The 17,346-nt window shown below is 39.7% G+C and overlaps 1 protein-coding gene and 1 long non-coding RNA gene across 12 annotated transcripts in view; one reads left to right on the plus strand and one right to left on the minus strand.

Moving 5' to 3' along the window:
• Positions 1-17,346, minus strand: part of LOC122550838 (F-box-like/WD repeat-containing protein TBL1X) — a 399,517-nt gene that overhangs the window by 237,679 nt on the left and 144,492 nt on the right. For 2 of the 11 annotated variants that reach the window (XM_043692160.2, XM_087988311.1), the window contains exon 1: positions 3,018-3,199. The exons of the other annotated variants lie outside the window; for them this stretch is intronic. The gene's annotated coding sequence lies outside the window, so the exon portion shown is untranslated. Of the gene's footprint in view, positions 1-3,017; positions 3,200-17,346 lie in introns of those variants that run through there. 11 annotated transcript variants of the gene reach the window in all.
• Positions 3,254-17,346, plus strand: part of LOC122550839 (uncharacterized) — a 207,051-nt gene continuing 192,958 nt past the window's right edge. The window contains exon 1 of the long non-coding RNA XR_006311959.2: positions 3,254-3,315. This is a non-coding gene — a long non-coding RNA (uncharacterized LOC122550839). The remainder of the gene's footprint in view (positions 3,316-17,346) is intronic.

Genomic DNA, 17,346 nt, shown 5'->3' on the forward strand with positions numbered 1-17,346 from the left:
GGTGCTGGTGAGACCACATCTGGAGTACCATGATCAGTTTTGGTCCCCTTGTTCAAGGAAAGATATCATTTCGTTGGAGGCAGTTCAGAAAAGATCCACTAGGATGATTCCTGGTATGCAGGGATTGTGTTATTAGCAAAGGCGAAACAAGTCTACAAAGTGGAATTTTTAAGAATAAGAGGTCATCTCATTAAAATATTACAGGGCTAGACAAGGTAAATACTAAGAGTATGTTTCCCCTCACGGGAGAGTCTCGGACCAGAGTGCATAGTCTCACAGTAAAGGGCGCCAATTTAAGAGTAAGATAAGGAGGTTTTCTTCTCTCAGAGGGTTGAGTGTCTGTGGAACTCCTTGCCACAAAGAGATGTGGGGACAGTGTCCTTGTATATATTTAATGCGGAAGTAGATCGACTCTTGATTAGTAGGGGAATCAAGGGTAATGGGGAAAAGGCAGGAAAGTGGGCATGAAGAATGTCAATCAACCATGATTCTATTGATTGGTTAAACCGGCTTGAGGGGCCAAATGGTCCACTCTTATCATTTCTTATTGTCTTAAAGGATGTGGGGAGAAAGTGTTACAGGATACAGAGTTGACTATCAACCATAATTTTACAAAATGGTAGCGCAGGCTTGAAGGGCCAAATAGCCTATTTCTTGCCCTATTTTCTATGCTTTAACGATAAATAACTTGATCAAGGAGGTGGGTTTTAAAGAAGTTCCTAAAGGAAGCAAGTAAAGTAAAGACGAAGAGTGGAACTTAGGAACTTGACAGCCAAAGGCATTGTCCTCAATGAGTAATTAAACTTATGAACATGAAAGACACGAGAATTGAAGAAGCACAGCTATCTCAGATGTTCCTAGGGTGGAGGAGGTTCCATAGAAAGAAAGGCAGGTAGATTTGAAAAGACAGGGTAGAAAATTATAAGGAAATCAGCAGTGAGGCAACCAAACCAGAAAAAACCTATCCCACAGCAGGTGGTTTGAAGTGCTGAAAAGTTGGATTGCCGTGCTGTACTTGGGAAGAAGTCCTGCCCTCCAGAGCTGCCAACCTACTTGACTGGCCAGCAGCTCCAAGTTCTAGGAGTGGCAGTCTACAGTAGTGGACACTGTCGAGACTGCCTCTCACAGGAAGCTCAATGGATCTCAGAGCGAGGGTGTTGCTCCACTTTAGGGTCAGGGGGTAACAAGGTTCTTGGAAGCTGGGTTCCCAAAAAGAAAAACCAGTAAAACTGGTAAATAAAACATACTGATCTGACTCCTCTTGTTTACTTTAAAATGGAGCTCAAGATCCATCAAGTCTCCTGTGTGAGACAATCTGCAGAACACCAGATTATTTTTTCCCCTTTGGGATATACAGGTGGATAGTAAGAGGGTGAGTATGGTCATCAATGGACAAAGAGTACCCCTCTCAAGATTGTAAGCCCTCCTCCTTCTGACAGTTCTGAAACATTTTTCAAAAGAAAACAGGCTGCCCATGCAAACGTTGGCAGGGAAATATTAACAAGTTTTACTGAGCCTTAATTATTTATTTACGTGGTAGGTGGGCTGCTGATTGCAGCGCTCACTCATCTTCTGTATTATGAGTGTGAGCAGGAAGGTTTGCTACCTGACCTATTTTGCGTGCTGTCAAGCTTAGAACACACCGACAGGGACATGTAATATGCAGTTCTAGGATGACAATTTTAAAATCAATGTATTCCTTCCTTGGGAGCAAGATGGTTATGAGTGAAGGGAATTTGGTAGCAGAGTTGGCTGTATAGCTTCTGATGTGCTTAGATTTACAGGGGTGTGGGATGTGGTGGAGGCGAGAAACAGATTTGGGTATGTTGGAACAGTCGAGCTCACAGGTAACAAAAAGAAAAATATGAAACTTTCAGCAACCCAACAGTTGAGGCAGCAGTGAGTCACCCAGTGTTACAAAAGTGGAATTAGGTGTTCTAAATGATGGGATTAAAGCGTTTGATAGCTCGGCTTAGTGTTAAATAAAAAATAAAGTATTATACTCAAAAAGTGGCCAGAGAAGGAGATTAAATCAATGGTCAGGAAATGGAATTTGCTATGGGAACTGAAGACAAGGGCTTCTATTTTTCCAAAGTTTAACTGAGGGAAATTTCTGCTGATCTGATATTGTACATCAGGCAAGTTGTTAGAAAATTTACAAATGGGGCAGGAGGCCAAGTAAGATAATGGTTAGGTAGAGCTGGTGTTGAAAGCCTACGTGTAGAAATTACCATATGTTTTCACATGATGCCACCAAGGGCATCATGTGGTGAAAAATGAGATGAGGCTGATGATAGAGCTTTAGGAGACAACAGAGGTAGCCTTGTGGGATAAGGAAGAGAAATCAGTACAGGTCTTTCTACAACTGGATAGGTCAGTAACAGACCAAACAAGCAGTTTGATGACAATCAAGGTGCTTTGCAAGAGTATGGTTTGGTCAATCATGCCAAAGGTTCCAGATAGATTGAGGAGAATGAAGATAAATAGTTTTCTATTGTCACAATTACACAGAATACCATTTGTGATTTGATACAAACTGTTTCAGTACCGTAGTAGGGGTCACTGCTGCAGTGATATTCCTGACAAGTATAGGAACTGACATTCGTAATAGTGATGTGGCATCATTTCATTTCAGAGATCTTTATTAATACTTTTAAAGTGTATTTTCACTGTGGCAACAACTTCCTTTTTAGGGTTAACACATGTAATCCTACTGAACTATTAAACCCTGAAGGAAAAACAGCAAGTTGTATGTTAAATCTAATCAGATGATTAATCACTTTAAAACAACAGTATTCAAGATGTTTCAGGACCAAATTTGTTTCACTGGCTTACAAATTAAAATACGAAGTCTGAACAAAAAAATCTTACCGATTTTACAATCCATTTACAGTGAACAAATTTGGCAAAACAACTTAATTTATTACCGTTTATAACTCTGGTACGTTTTCTTTCCAGCAATCATTTCACCTAAATTTGAATTACAGCAGGTTTCAAACAACAGGCATTTATTTTACCTAAATTCGATAAACAGCGTGGTCCAAACAGCTATCCAAACCATTTTGTAGTGGCAGGTCAGGGTTCTGTACGTTTCATTTTAAAACAAGGGAATCCACACGCAGACTTTGCATGATCAAAGTCTCATTTTCTCTTGAACAGTCAGCATATGACAAGATTTGCAAACAAGGCAGACAGCAGCCATTTTCTCTTGGGCTGCTACACTGAACAAACTAGATTTGAAGTGCTTGATAAGCGGCTGTTCTCTTCCGTGCCTGCAGCAATCAGGAGGAAAAACAACCAATCAACCACAAACAGGTAGCAACCACAGCCATTTTTGTCCTGGCCTGCCTCTCTTGCAGTATTATTCACAGCAGTTAGAGGCGGGGGAGGGGATGGGATGCTGCAAAAAGGAGATCAGTTTCCATTCCACTGAGTCCTACTTCATAGTTTGTTTTAAAAAAAACAAAGACCGCTACATATTTAGAAAATATATGCGCGTTATAAAATCAAGAACATAAAGATGGGGGAAGGATTTACACTGCACAATATGAATATTTGATGCTCCCGTCTTCACTTGCAAATACTTCTATGCCATCTTTGTGGCAACATGCTTCTGCTAGCTTCAGAATACAGTTGATTGCAAATATATACTTAACCGAGTAAGGATAATTCTTATCCAGTATATCACTGTATTGAATCGATTTCCATTTATTCTAAGTACGAGATTCTTACCTTAAACATTCAAATAGTATATAGCAGTATCCTGACCACAGCATAAAATAGCCCCTTAATTAGTTCATATTTAGTTCTCATGGCACAAGTCAACCCTCTATTAAGTATCACCCACAGACTGCAGGAGGTACTTTTTAAAAGGGCTGGAGTTAAAGTGATGTACAGACTCTAGTAAATTTATGCAAGAGGAAAGGTACAACAGTCTGACTATCAATGAATGGTGCACAGTATTGTATATTATGTGTTTTTTCTCAATTTAATTAATCTAATGCCATCACAAACCAACACTATTTCAACCAGACTGCTGCTTGTAGTAGTCTTAATTTATTCCCACAAGTTACTCCTGCCATTACAATCTTCCTCCTCTAGTTCAAAATGTTCTCAGAATGTAATCCTGCTATTTTCAAGACAGTATGATCACTTTGCTGAAATACGAGAGACAACACTGAATATTATACTGAAAACATTGTCCCTGCAGCAGATATGTCACTCCCGCTGCCCTTGAAGCAAGGTCACTGTTATCAATGTGGGTAAACATAGCAGCCTGTTTGCAGTTAGTAAGAAAGCACCAAAAACGGCAAATCAAATGAAAAACTGGCTCAGGGTGAACAAACTGAAACTGCACATTTTCTCTTATCTATTCAACTCTGTCTATTACTTTTATTTTGTGGGTTGTGGGCATTGCTGGCTGGCCAGCATTTATTGTCCATCCCTAGCTGCCCTTGAGAGGGTGGTGGTGAGCTGCCTTCTTGAACTGCTGCAGTCTACCTACTGTGGGTTGACCCATGATGCTATTAAGGAGGGAATTTCAAGATTTCGACCCTAAAATGGAAAAGTCAAAGATAGTACAGGCTTATGATTATACTCATCACTCTAGTTGATTAGAAAGGGGAACAGGACAGAACATCAAAATTAGCATGAAATTCAAGTTGAGTAATTGTCATTAAGAATAACAATATCACATGTAAAGCATGATGTGGCTGCATCAAGACTACTTCCAGTCAAGAAGGAGCCTGCTTTACATTCAGTACTTCAGTCTGACTCTTGAGGAACAATCAATAGGGAAAGTGTCATGAGAATGGCCAGTCCTTGGGATAGCAGATCCCAGAAAAAATTTGGAGAAATATGTAAAGATAAACAATAGTTAAATAAGACTAACATCACTAATCTTTGTCTTCACAAGAGAAATACTTGAAACTTCGTCAAAAAAACAGAAAGGGGAAAAGAATTGGTTATGCAAACCTTTTACAGACATCTAAAATGGCCATGGGGAAGCCTTTTAAAAAACACCGGTCTTATTTTCATCAGGGAATATTTTAATTAATACTTGGTTTTTAATGCCAGGTTTATTCCTGTGGCATGGTCATAAATTTGCAAAACCGGCTCCTAAGTACTTACTTTGTAGCTTTTCTAGATGGGTGTGAGGATGAACAGCTCACCACTTTGAAAGAAATATCGGTAGGCAACTGACTGGCTGGTTTGAAGCCCACTCTGAGCCATAAAGCCAGCGGGCAAACTAAATGGAACTTCATACAGCACTGGGAAGATGTCCTGCCTTCAGTACCTGCTACACAATTGCCAAGCAAGTCCAACAATCATATACTGTACTATACCTTATATTAAAGTCCACGTGGGAGGCACCTTGGATCCTGAGTTCAGACAAGTCTAGGTGCTTTGTTCTGAGTGGTTCATGGGGAGTTGAGTTTTAAAGAATGCTCTGGCGGAAAGGAAGCTAGGGGTGCCCAATGTAAAAGGACCACCTTCCAATGACAGCAATCCCATTCCTTCTGCATGTTTTAAGAACTTTAAAAGAATGAATTTCACCTCTGCTCAATCACCATTGCCAACTATATTATGGTGTGGATGGGGTAATAATGGGGCCAATTGAGCTTTTCACAAGGTCAATTGATCCATAATTATTTATGTATGGGGGTGAACTGCTGATTTTGGTGGACACATCACCTCTACATTATAGAACATAAAAACAAAGTACTGGAGAAATTTAGCAGGTCTGGAAGCATTTATGCATCAGAAACAGAATTAAGATTTCAAAGCTGATATGATTTTATCAGGCCTGAAATGGGCTTGAAAATGGTGATGCCATGACATAGAAATTAAGGGCGGGGTTGGTAAAAGCGAGTAGAACAGATTACTTCCTGCAGTGATTCCATTCTATTCTTTCAGTTTCTGATGGCTCAGGGTTAGTACTGCTGCCTCACTGAGGCCAGGGACTTGGATTCGATTCCAGCCATGGGCGACTGTCTGTGTGTGGAGTTTGCCTGTTCTCCGTGTCTGTGTGAGTTTCCTCCTAAAATCCAAGGATGTGCAGGTTAGGTGGAGTGGCCATGAAAAATGCAGGGTTAGGAGGATAGGGGAGTGGGTGTGGGTGGGATGCTCTTCTGAGGATCGGTGCTGTCACGATGGACCAAGTTGTCTGCTTCTGCACTGTAGGGGTTCTATGATTCTCCATCTTTGTCATATCTGTTCTGATGGTACCATCTTCCACAGGGATGCCTCTGACAAGATAACCTTTGCTTCTCACCCAAGGATTCTTCCTATTGCAATTAACAGGACCCTCAGCCATGTCTAATTAATTTCCCATTCTTCTATCCTCACGCTCCCCCTCCTAATCAGAACAATAGGGTTCTCCTCATCATTATTCTCCACTCCACCTATCTCTACATTGGAAGGATCATACTCCATCATTTCCCCCACACCTAGTAGGAGACCACCACCAAAAACATCATCTCCTCCCACCACTGTGATTTTGCAGGGAACATTCATCTGCGATAATGTGGAGCACTATTCCATCACTGCTAATATTTCCCCCACCCAACAGAAGGTGTAACACATTAATCTCCTCCCTCTTCACAGTCCAAGGCCCCAAACACACATTCCAGGTGAAGCAGCATTTTACTTGTCCTTTTTTCAATCTAATCTGTTGAATTACTGCTCACAATTCAATCTCTTTTACAATGGCGAAACCAAATACAAATTGGATCATTGCTTTGTGGAATACCTCTGTTCTAACCTGAAGAATGGCCTTGAACTTTCCACTGCTTGTAATTTCAATAAGCTACCTTGCTCTCATCCTAAAAGTAGGGGGAGCAACACTTTCACTTAGCACTGTACAGCCTCTTAAATTTAACATTTAGTTCCAACAAATTCAAAGAATGACACTTGTCTTCTATTCTGATTAGGTCCTCCCTAGTTGACTTTGCACTTAGCAGAGAGAACCCATTTTCTCCTTTTCATATCATGTACATCTAATTTATATCTCTATTTCTCCTTTACTACTACTAGCACATCCTTTGTCTTTTGCTATGGTCACCCTCACCATCTGTTCCACTAGCTCCTCCTCCATCTGTCAAAAGCATCAAAAAATACCCCATCCTTTTTCAGTTCTGAACAAGTCATTTCAGATTTGAAACATTAACCCTGTTTCTCTCTTCACCAACACTGTCAGACCTGCTGAGCTTTCCAGCATTTTTTTGCTTTCATTTCAGATTTTCAGGATTCTCAGTATTTTACATTTATTTCTGCATTGTGAGGTGAGATCAGGGGAAAGTGGGAAGCTAATAGGCTACCTCCACCCTCTCTATATTATATGACCCTTCATGCCGGGGACAGGTAATATTCAACACTTCATCTAAGTGAGAAATTTCTGTGTTGAATCCATGTTGTAAGAAGTGAGCACATAATCTGTAGAGGCATTTCACTGTTGTATTAAGAGAATGCTGAATTGACAGTTGTCACCTATAATTCTGGACAAGGTATTACACCAAGCACTTGCCAGTCTGCTTTTTTGCAGTTCAGATGGATGTTAAATACCCCCTGGCAGTTTTTGAACCATGTAAGGAATTCCCCACACGTTTTGATCTACACTCTTCCATCACCAAATGCACAAATGGGTCATTTCATCCCACCTGGTGTTTGTCAACATTCTTATGTACAAACTCATATTTCTGTATCTTCACATAACAATAGGGGCAGCATTTTTTCTGGTTGTGAAGTGCTTTCAGGCATGCTTAGGCCATGATGAAAGCACTATAACGTGTTTTCTGTCCTTATTCAAGGCATGGTTAACACCCATATTTTGATTAAGTATGTAGAACAGGAAACAGTAAACAACCAGGAATTGGGGGTGGTGCAGGAAGAGTCCGAACCAGACAATTAATTTATCACATTTGTGTATAACCTGCCTTAATAGGCAAATGGCATACAGAAACCAAAACACTTCAGTTTGCTTTGATAACTTGTTCAGTTGAATATTTTGCACATAGCTAAGATGCCAATGCATTTGCAATTTACAGGAAAATGTTCACATTACTGTATGCAGTTATATGATTAAGAACTGCTTTTCAAACTGTAGTTTCCACAATGTCATAAAGTTTTCCTGTAATGGAGGTGTCATATGCTGATACACCACAATGTAAAGTGGAAACGATCTATTTTTTCCTTATCGTGATAATCGTAAACCACAGAATGATCATTATGCTGAACACCATAACACGGCTCCTTATATTGCACCACAACAAAGAATTAATTTTCAGAGGAAAATTGTAGGATTATATATAGAGGTGCATGTGGGAAAACAGAAGATATAATCAAAAAGTACCAGATAGCTCAACTGCTACATGTACAGTGCATTGACTTCAAAAGTTGCTTTTCACATGTTCTGTATTTCAATAATGTCACACAAAGTAAAGACGATAATTATGCAAATACATTGTATATTTTGAAACATTCTAAAGTAATCATTAATTTTTTTAAAAAAGATTTGTCACTATTGTCATTAGAGAAACACACCAGCCAGTGTTCTCACTTCAAGGTCTTATAAACAGCAATGAGATAAATGTGTTTTTGGTGGTGTTTGTTGAGAAACAAGTATTGATCAATATACAAAGAAACTTCTGCTTCTCTTCTAATAGTGCCATAGGATCTTCCATATACACTTGACATGGCAGAATGGACTTGAGTTAATGTCTCATCCAAAAGAAGTGAACCTGCAACAATCACCTTGGGTTACGTGCTCTGATCTCTAGGAAAGGCTTATAACTATAAATCTTCTAACTCAAGAGGGATCAACACTATAATGGAGCCAAGGTAGACATCCTGACATGGAATTTAATTCAGTTCACATTACGACACAAAATAATTCAAACAAGTCTAAAAAGCATAAATTAAAACACTACAGCTCAATGTCACTATTCATGTGCTGCCTGGAAGCACCTCAAAATGGCTGTCAGCTGCCACAAATCAGTTTTCTGGCAAATTACAGGGTTTGGGAAGGTCTTGAAGAAAGATCAGTGTCCCAGGTCCAGGAAAGGAGAGGCAGTGACATAACTGGTAGGGCTTGGGGAAGCACATCTGTTTTTCTTGACTCAACAATGTTTTCCACTTTGCATTTGAGCCCCTTCTTTCCTGGCAGTTTCCAGATTGTTCTCACCTGGCAGATCAATGTGAGTATAGCTTTAAGCCTACAAGGAAAGTGTGGTAATCTCAATAGTGTTTGCACTGGAAACCTACAATCACTTGCAGTTATATAATACCTTTAAGGTAGGAAGAACTCAAGGGACATCAGAAGCCCGAAGAAACTATTGAGTTTTAAGAAGGCACTTAAGGGAGCGAGGCAGAAAAGGGGTTTAGGTAGAGAATTTCAAACATGGGTTGAAGCTGATGAATGCATAACCCCTAATAGTGGGGTAAAAGGAAAGCAATGTACAAAAGGCAAGAGAATCCAAGGAAAGGAGATTTCAGAAAAATAGTATATCTGGATGCCGTTGAGTTCCAAAGGTCAAGAAGGGTGAAGCCATTAAGGAACTTAACACAAATGAGAACTTTAAAGTTGAAGAGTTTGAGCACCAGGGATCATTGTAGTCAACAATCATCAAAGTAATGGCATGGGATAGGAAACAGATGGCAGTTTTTATCAATTTGGGTTTAGATGGAAGCAGATAGGTGGATGGCCAGAATAGCCACATAGAAAAAGATACGCATGAGGGTTTAATCAGATCAGCAGATGCAAGAACAGTAGGAAAGGCTCTTTAGGTTTTAGCTCTCACCATCATTAAATAGCATGTGCTCCGAATGATGCCAGAAGGGCCAAGCTCATCTTTTAATTGGGCTTTTGCTATTTAGGATGACTAGCCTTCATGTTATCTGACTTCAATAAGTAATAATGGCAGGCAGCAGAAAAATGGCATTGTCCCCATTAGCCACCTGGTCCCTCCCTGCACCTGCACCATTAATTTTAGATGGTGAGGGGAATTAAATCTCTCTTTACAAGGTGGATAAAAAGGTTGAATTTTAATTAATGGCGAAAGAACTCTGCCAATTCTTTGAGCTTCCACAATTCTCGACAACATCTTAGGACATGGGATTTGACAGGTTTAAAGAGTATGGTCCTTCTCTTGCTATAACTTCATTCCTACTCTTGCCCAGCAATGGTGCTCTTATTTCTGCCAGATCCAAGCACTCAAGTAAGGCCTCGAGTAAAAATATCCTTATGCTCTAAAGGACTCGATGAACACCACCTCCACAAATTCCAACTACTTGGCCCAAATTAAAGTCAGGCCACTTATTTTTATTATGCTTATACATGAATTTTTCTCGTCGTAATATAAAGTCAATAATATCAACCCATTGATTCACAAACAAGTGGAAATAATCTTTGAATTTTTACCAGTCTTTACATTCTTGAAAAGCTCCTTCATATATTTCTTCAAAATATCCTTTCCGTGATGTTAAAAAAACTTTGCAAGTCTTTCCTCAATGCATTACTCCTGGTAAATCCTTCTCATAATGGGATGCTAAGGATTTCATGCATATTTAAGAGTTTCATTTTCTCTACATTCTTGGAGAAATAAAAAATAGTTCAAAGGTATCAGAACTTGGTGTTTCCCTGACACAGGCATCGGAATACAAAAAAAGGGATATTAATTTTGGTTTCCCCACAAAATTCACTGAATTTTACTAAATCCCACACACTGAAGGCCAAACTGCAACCCAAGAATATGATTACCAGTACGCTTCTTTCTTTTTGTGAATGGAGCCTTTGTGGTTGAAACCAGAGAAATTACATAATAATATGGAAAAATGCAAAAGCAACAAAGTTGTTACCGGTGGGTGATTTTAACTTCCCCAGTGTAGACTGGGACTCATTTAGTCTCGCAGGGGCCTGGATGAGGGGAATTTGTTAGGTGGGTCCATGACAGTTTTTGTGAAACAACATGTTCAATTAGGACCATAATTCTGTAAGTTTTAAGCTACTTATGGATAAGAATAAGAGTAGTCCTCAGGTGAAAGCACTTTACTGAGGGAAGGCTAGCTACTATAATAGTAGGCAGAAATTGGGAATGTAGATCGGGGCAACTGTTTGACAGTAAATCCGCATCTGCCATGTGGAAATTTTTAAAATGCCAGTTAATTAGAGTTCAGGGCCAACATGTTCCTAGGAAAATGATGGTAAGATTCAGGAATCATGGATGACAAGAGAAATTGAGAGCTTAGTCAAAAAGAAAAAGGAGGCATGTGTAAGGATTAGGAAACTGAAGACAGACAGAGCCCTTGAAAAATACAAAGACAGCAGGAAAGAACTCAAATAAGGAAGGAGCGGGGCTAAAAGGGACCATGAAATGTCTTTGACAACAGGACAGGAAAATTCCAAGGCATTTTACACATACATTATGAGCAAAGGAGTAGCTAGGGACAGGGCAGGTCTAATCAAGGACAAAGGGGACAATTTATGCACTGAGCCGAAGGAAGTGAGTGAGGTCCTTAATGAATACTTTCCATTGGTATTCACAAAGGAGAAGGACATAGTGGATGGTGGGTTTTGGGAAGGTATGTTGATACTCTGGGGCATGTTAATATCAAAAATAAAGTGTCGAGCGTTTTGAAAAGCATTGAAGTAGACAAGCCCCTGAGACCAGATAGGATCTATTCCGAATGCTGAGGGAAGCAGGTGAGGTAGAGTGGAGGGCAAGCCCTGTCTGTATCAATGGTGCTGAGGTGGAGATGGTTGACAGCTTCAAGTTCCTCCAAGTGATGATCACCAACAATCTGTCCTGGTCCACCCACAATGACACTATGATCAAGAAAGCGCAATAATGCCTCTGCTTTCTCAGGAGGCTAAAGAAATTCAACATTTCTATAAAGAACCTTACACATTTTTATAGGTACATTATAAAAAGCATCCCACCTGGATGTATCACAGCATGGTATGGCAACTGCTCTTCCCAAGACCATGAGAAACTACAGAGCTATGAACATAGCCCACTCCAACACAGAAACTAGCCTCCCATCCATTGACTTCATTTATACTTCACGCTGCACTGGGAAAGCAACCAACACAAAAACCTTTCCCACCCTGATTATACTCTCTTTCACTGTCATCCATCAGGCAAAAGTTTGAATACATGTATGAACAAATTCAAGAACAGCTTCTTCTCAGGTGTTATCAGACTTTTGAACGGTCTTCTTAAATGTTAACACTTGTCTGTCTCTGCACCTTCTTGACAGCTGAACTTTGTACAGTACAATCTCCCTGTAAAGTACGTAAGACAACACTGTACTTCAGTGCATATGACAGTAGTAAATCAAATCAAAATCTCTTTAATGACAGGAAAGATCCCAGAGGACTGGAGATTTGGACAACTTTGTTCCTTTGGTTATGAGGGGCAACAAGAATAATCTGAGAAATTAAAGGCTGGTGAGCTTTATGTCAGTGATGGAGGAATTATTGCAGAAGATGCTTTGGGAAAAGAATTATTAACATTTGAAAAATATGCACTTATTAGTGATAGGTAGCATAGCCTTGTGCAGGGAAGGGGATGTCTCACAAATTTGATTGCGTTTTATGAGGAAGTGACAAAGATGATTGATGAGGGCAGAGTGGTAGATGTTGTCTCTATGGACTTTTGCAAGGACTTTGACAAGGTTTCTCATGGCAGGCTGACACAAAAGGTGGAGTCACATGGGATCCGAAGTGAGCTGGTAAGACGGATACGGAATTGGCATGGTGATAGAAGACAGAGTAGAGGTGGAAGGGTATTTTCTGACCGGAGATCTATGACCAATGGTGTCCCAAATGGATCAGTGATGGGACCTCTGTTGTTTGTAATATATATAAATAATTTGGTGAAGAATGTAGGAGGTCTGTAAATTTGTGGATGACACAAAGATTGGCAGGATAACCAAGAGTGAAGAGGATTGCTGAGAATACAATGGGATATAGATAGGCTGGAGACGTGGATAAAGATGATGACATTTAATCTGGAAAAATATGAGGTGATGCATTTTGGAAGATACAATGCAAACAGAAAGCATACAGTATACAGCAGAGTCCATAGTAGTATCAACATACATAGATGTACAGATCCACAGTTCCCTCAAAATGGTAACACAAGTGGATAAGGTGGTCAAGAATGCATATGCATGCTTGCCTTCATTGGCCAGGGCACTGAACATAAAAATTGGTAAGTTATGTTGCAGTGTATAGAACGTAATTTAGGTCACATTTGGAATATTGTGTACAGATCTGATCACCACTACCAGAAGGAATGTGGAAGCTTTTGAAAGGGTACAGAAATGCTCTACTAGGATGTTACCTAATTTGAAAGATATCAGTTATGAATAGAGATTGGACAAACTTGTAATTGTTTTTACTTGAACCTTGAAGAATGAGGGGTGACTAATAGAAGTTTACAATATTATAAGGAGCATGGATAGAATGGATAGTTGGGAGTTTTTTTCCCAGGTTAGACATCTCAATCACTAGAGGACATGGGTTTAAGGTAAAAGGGGTAAGTTTAAAACAGATGTGAGTGGCAAGATGGTGGAGGCAGATACAGTAGCAAAGTATCAGATATATGAATAGGTAGGGAATAGAGAGATATGGACCACGTAGAGGCAGAAGGTTTTTACTTTTGAAAAGCATTATGTGTTGATGCAGTCTTAGTGGGCCAAATGGCCTGTTCTTGTGCAGCATTGTTCTTTGTAAATACTACTATTTACTAGCCATAAAATTGTAGTTCTTATTGGTGCTTCTTCCAGAATCCCAGTCACGGCAAATTGAATTCAATACTTGCTTTATAATTTGTTCCAAGTTACTTGTGATACATATCAAAGGCAACAAGCTTTATATTTTCACACAGTTAAAACAGAATTGTGAAGTGTGGAGCGGGTAGATAACCTGTTCTGGTGTCACAAAGGCATGGTAAATGTTGCTGTTCACAAAGCTTGCTTGAATGTACTCAACTTTATTAGCTGAGCATCTAATTTACTAACTATTATTGCAAGATGTTGAAGAAAAAAGTAGACTTACCCTGTAAGAAATTCTGTCGATTTTCAATGCTAGTCCAGTGGCTTGAAAATTTATTCCCAAAAATCAAAATATGGCTAATGGTACTCTGAAAGGTCACAGGCAAAGCTATATCAAGGACTGTAGGGCATCTTGCCTTGCACAAAAATTGACCTTACCCATAAGCATTCCACCAATACCAAGCTAAATTCAATGTTTCTACAATTGGTGCCTGCCAAGCTCTGGGAAAAAATGAACAGCTATGTAAAATTACCTTTCTAAAGTTATCAGTGTTACAACAAAAAAACCTAATGGAGGAAGAAAATGTCTAAATAATACTGTGTTACGAAATTGAAAGAACATACCATCCTCTCCTGTAGTCTTAGTCAAGGCAACAGTATCAAAAGTCAAGATTGTCTCTTTTTTATTTGAGTATTTGTGCATCTAATAAATCAAAAGATTTTTACTTGGTTGTTTGGAACCAAGTCAAAGGATCAGTTGTATGAAAGCAAAACTTTTAAAATAAATGTTCTGTTCTCTCATTATGTCATCCTGTTTCTGTATCCCTGTAACAATTGAAGCAAACACTCAGAGATACAGCGTGGCTCTATCTTCTTTACCTTTATTCCAAGCCATGGAGAGAGCGCGATTGCCCATGTACACAAAGACATGAGTTCTCTGTCTTCTCTCGAATAGCAGATTCTTAAGGAATTGTATAGTGACTTACAGGGAGCAGCATGCAAATAAGGCAACATCTATTGATTGGATAACCGTTACAATCAGCAAGCATCAACAGTAAAGATTAAGCCATCTGGCATTACACAATGGATGTTCTTTACCTCGTTAAACCACTAGCCTTGCCTCTAGCACCTCATTGTTTACTGCAAGTTCTTATCTGGTCAAAGACAAGCCAGCTGACCCTTTGTCAAGCAACCTAAACTTAACCCTTTCTCTACTTGCTCATACCTTATGCACATTCTCAATTATATCAACTTGTTGTTTTGACATTTTCTTTCCTCTGATAAAATGTAGTTCAGCTATTCAGAATTATTGTTGCCAACAGAACTTATGATGGTTTAATTTTTACAGTATACCATATTCATGATTAATTTGAGGTACTTTCTTTATCAAGTGGCTTACCATAAAAATTGGTCGACTTTCTTACTGGGGCAAACTACCTTTTACCCTCCTTAACAATCAGAAATCTGTACGACAAATACTTAATTACGACAGTTTTTTTTAAGGATAGATGGCCAGAATTTTCTTCTTAAATATTTTCCACCATGCAAGACCATTTGTGAATCTCAATCCTATTGATGTTGGAGATGAGTCGCATCGTGCAATATACTAGATATGACCAATTAACAGTCATTCATTTCCAATTAAGGGCAGTGAGTTGCCCAGTGGGAGAGCTCATAAATTAGGCCTGCCAGCATGCTGAGACAGTTGGAGAGAGTGGCCTCAAAGTGGAGGGACTATCAAAAGACCTCAAAGGAAGTTTTTTAACAGATGGTCCAGAGTTTCCAGCTGCCCCTTCCGCAAGTGTACTTTTAGACAAAGCTCTGCCAGTTTCAGCCTTGCAGTTCCGCATTAACAGATTGGACGTCATCCTCCAATGCCCCCATTATTTACAACTGTAAGGCTGTCTGTGATGATTGCAGGGCTTCTGACATGGCACAGAACCCATGTACCTCCATAAAATTTAATTGCTGTGCACAACTACAGACTAAGGATCCTTCTAAGTACCTTGTTAGCTATATTCGTATGCACACAGCAGGCACATCTGACTGTCTCTGGGAAAATTTTCAAAAGGCCACCTCTATGGTGCAAAGGAAATTCAGGCCGATATCGCCTGCAATTACTTTGTTCCCTATCATAAAAGTTTGTCCTGATCAATCTATATATACTCTGTAATGTCTTTTAGCGTAAAAGTGCAGTGATGTTAAGATGACTTTTCACCACTGCTCATCATGTGCTATGAACTGACTGGTTGATTTGCTATCACCATTCTCTTTCCACCAGCTGATCAACAGGGCCTGTTTGGTCCTAGCATTAACCCACTCAGACTATTACAAACTTATACAACATGCGGCACCTCCAAAGAATGACTTATAATCTTATAAAAAATGCTTGAGTGTGCAAACACCCAACGCTGCTATTTCTTCTGACGTGACGTATTGTGATAGCTGATGATCTGCTACAATCACACCATAATACTTATGTTAGCTCCTGCAACATGGATCACATAATACTGAAGAGTTCAATTTGTTATGATACCTGATATTTACATAAGTCTTGTATAATCATAAGCATTTGCGTGTCTGGACTTGAGCAATTTGGATATACAGCAACACACTTTCCTCCACCTGTCATGCTGCAGGTGGACAGTGTTCAGTAAGATGAAGACGAAGAGCTTTATATCTTGAGGTCACATACGGTGATGATATCATGAGCATGTTCCTTAAATGTATACCACATATCTGCTGAAAAATATAACACCACTTTTCACAAATAAATCCCAAACAGAAATACAGCATAATACTTGGTATGTGTTACCAATTCAACAATTATACCGATGTGCAAAAATATAGATTAGATTAGATTACCTACAGTGCAGAAACAGGCCCTTCAGTCGAACAAGTCCACACCGATCCTCCGAAGAGCAACCCACACAGACCCACCTCCCTCTGACTAATGCACCTAACATTATGGGCAATTTAGCATGGCCAATTCACCTAACCTGCACATCTTTGTGACTGTGGGAGGAAACCGGAGCATCCAGAGGAAACCCACGCAGACATGGGGAGAATGTGCAAACTCCACACAGACAGTTGCCCGAGGCTGGAATTGAACCTAGGACGCTGGTGCTGTGAGGCAGCAGTGCTAACCACTGTACCACCATGCCACCCCTATTCAAACTTCAATTCAATGCTTTGGAGCATTGACTTGTCCTGATCTGGTAATCAAACATTCATCCACAGAGGTGTGTGTTATTTTTACTTGCTCTTGGCTGACAGCTTGATTTCTTGCTGTCTTGCAATGACCATACACAGGGTTTTCTTTGCTACTCTTTGTGTACATGATAGTGCATTGTGCATTATTCTGAACCAGCTTCTATTCTTTTGCAACATAGCAACACAATTGCGAATGACTTCATACAATCTGGGCTGATTGCATATTTTGAAAACATTTACTGCAAACTCCCCTCCAAGCCACTCACCATCCAGATTTGGAAAAATATTGCTGTCCCTTCACTGTGATTCCGACAAAACCCTGTAATTTCCTCTCTAAGGCCACTGTGGGTTAACTTA

This window comes from Chiloscyllium plagiosum, unplaced genomic scaffold, assembly GCF_037043375.1.
Source record: "Chiloscyllium plagiosum isolate Xiang-an unplaced genomic scaffold, Cpla_swu_hap1 HiC_scaffold_6, whole genome shotgun sequence".
Lineage (NCBI taxonomy): Eukaryota > Metazoa > Chordata > Chondrichthyes > Orectolobiformes > Hemiscylliidae > Chiloscyllium > Chiloscyllium plagiosum.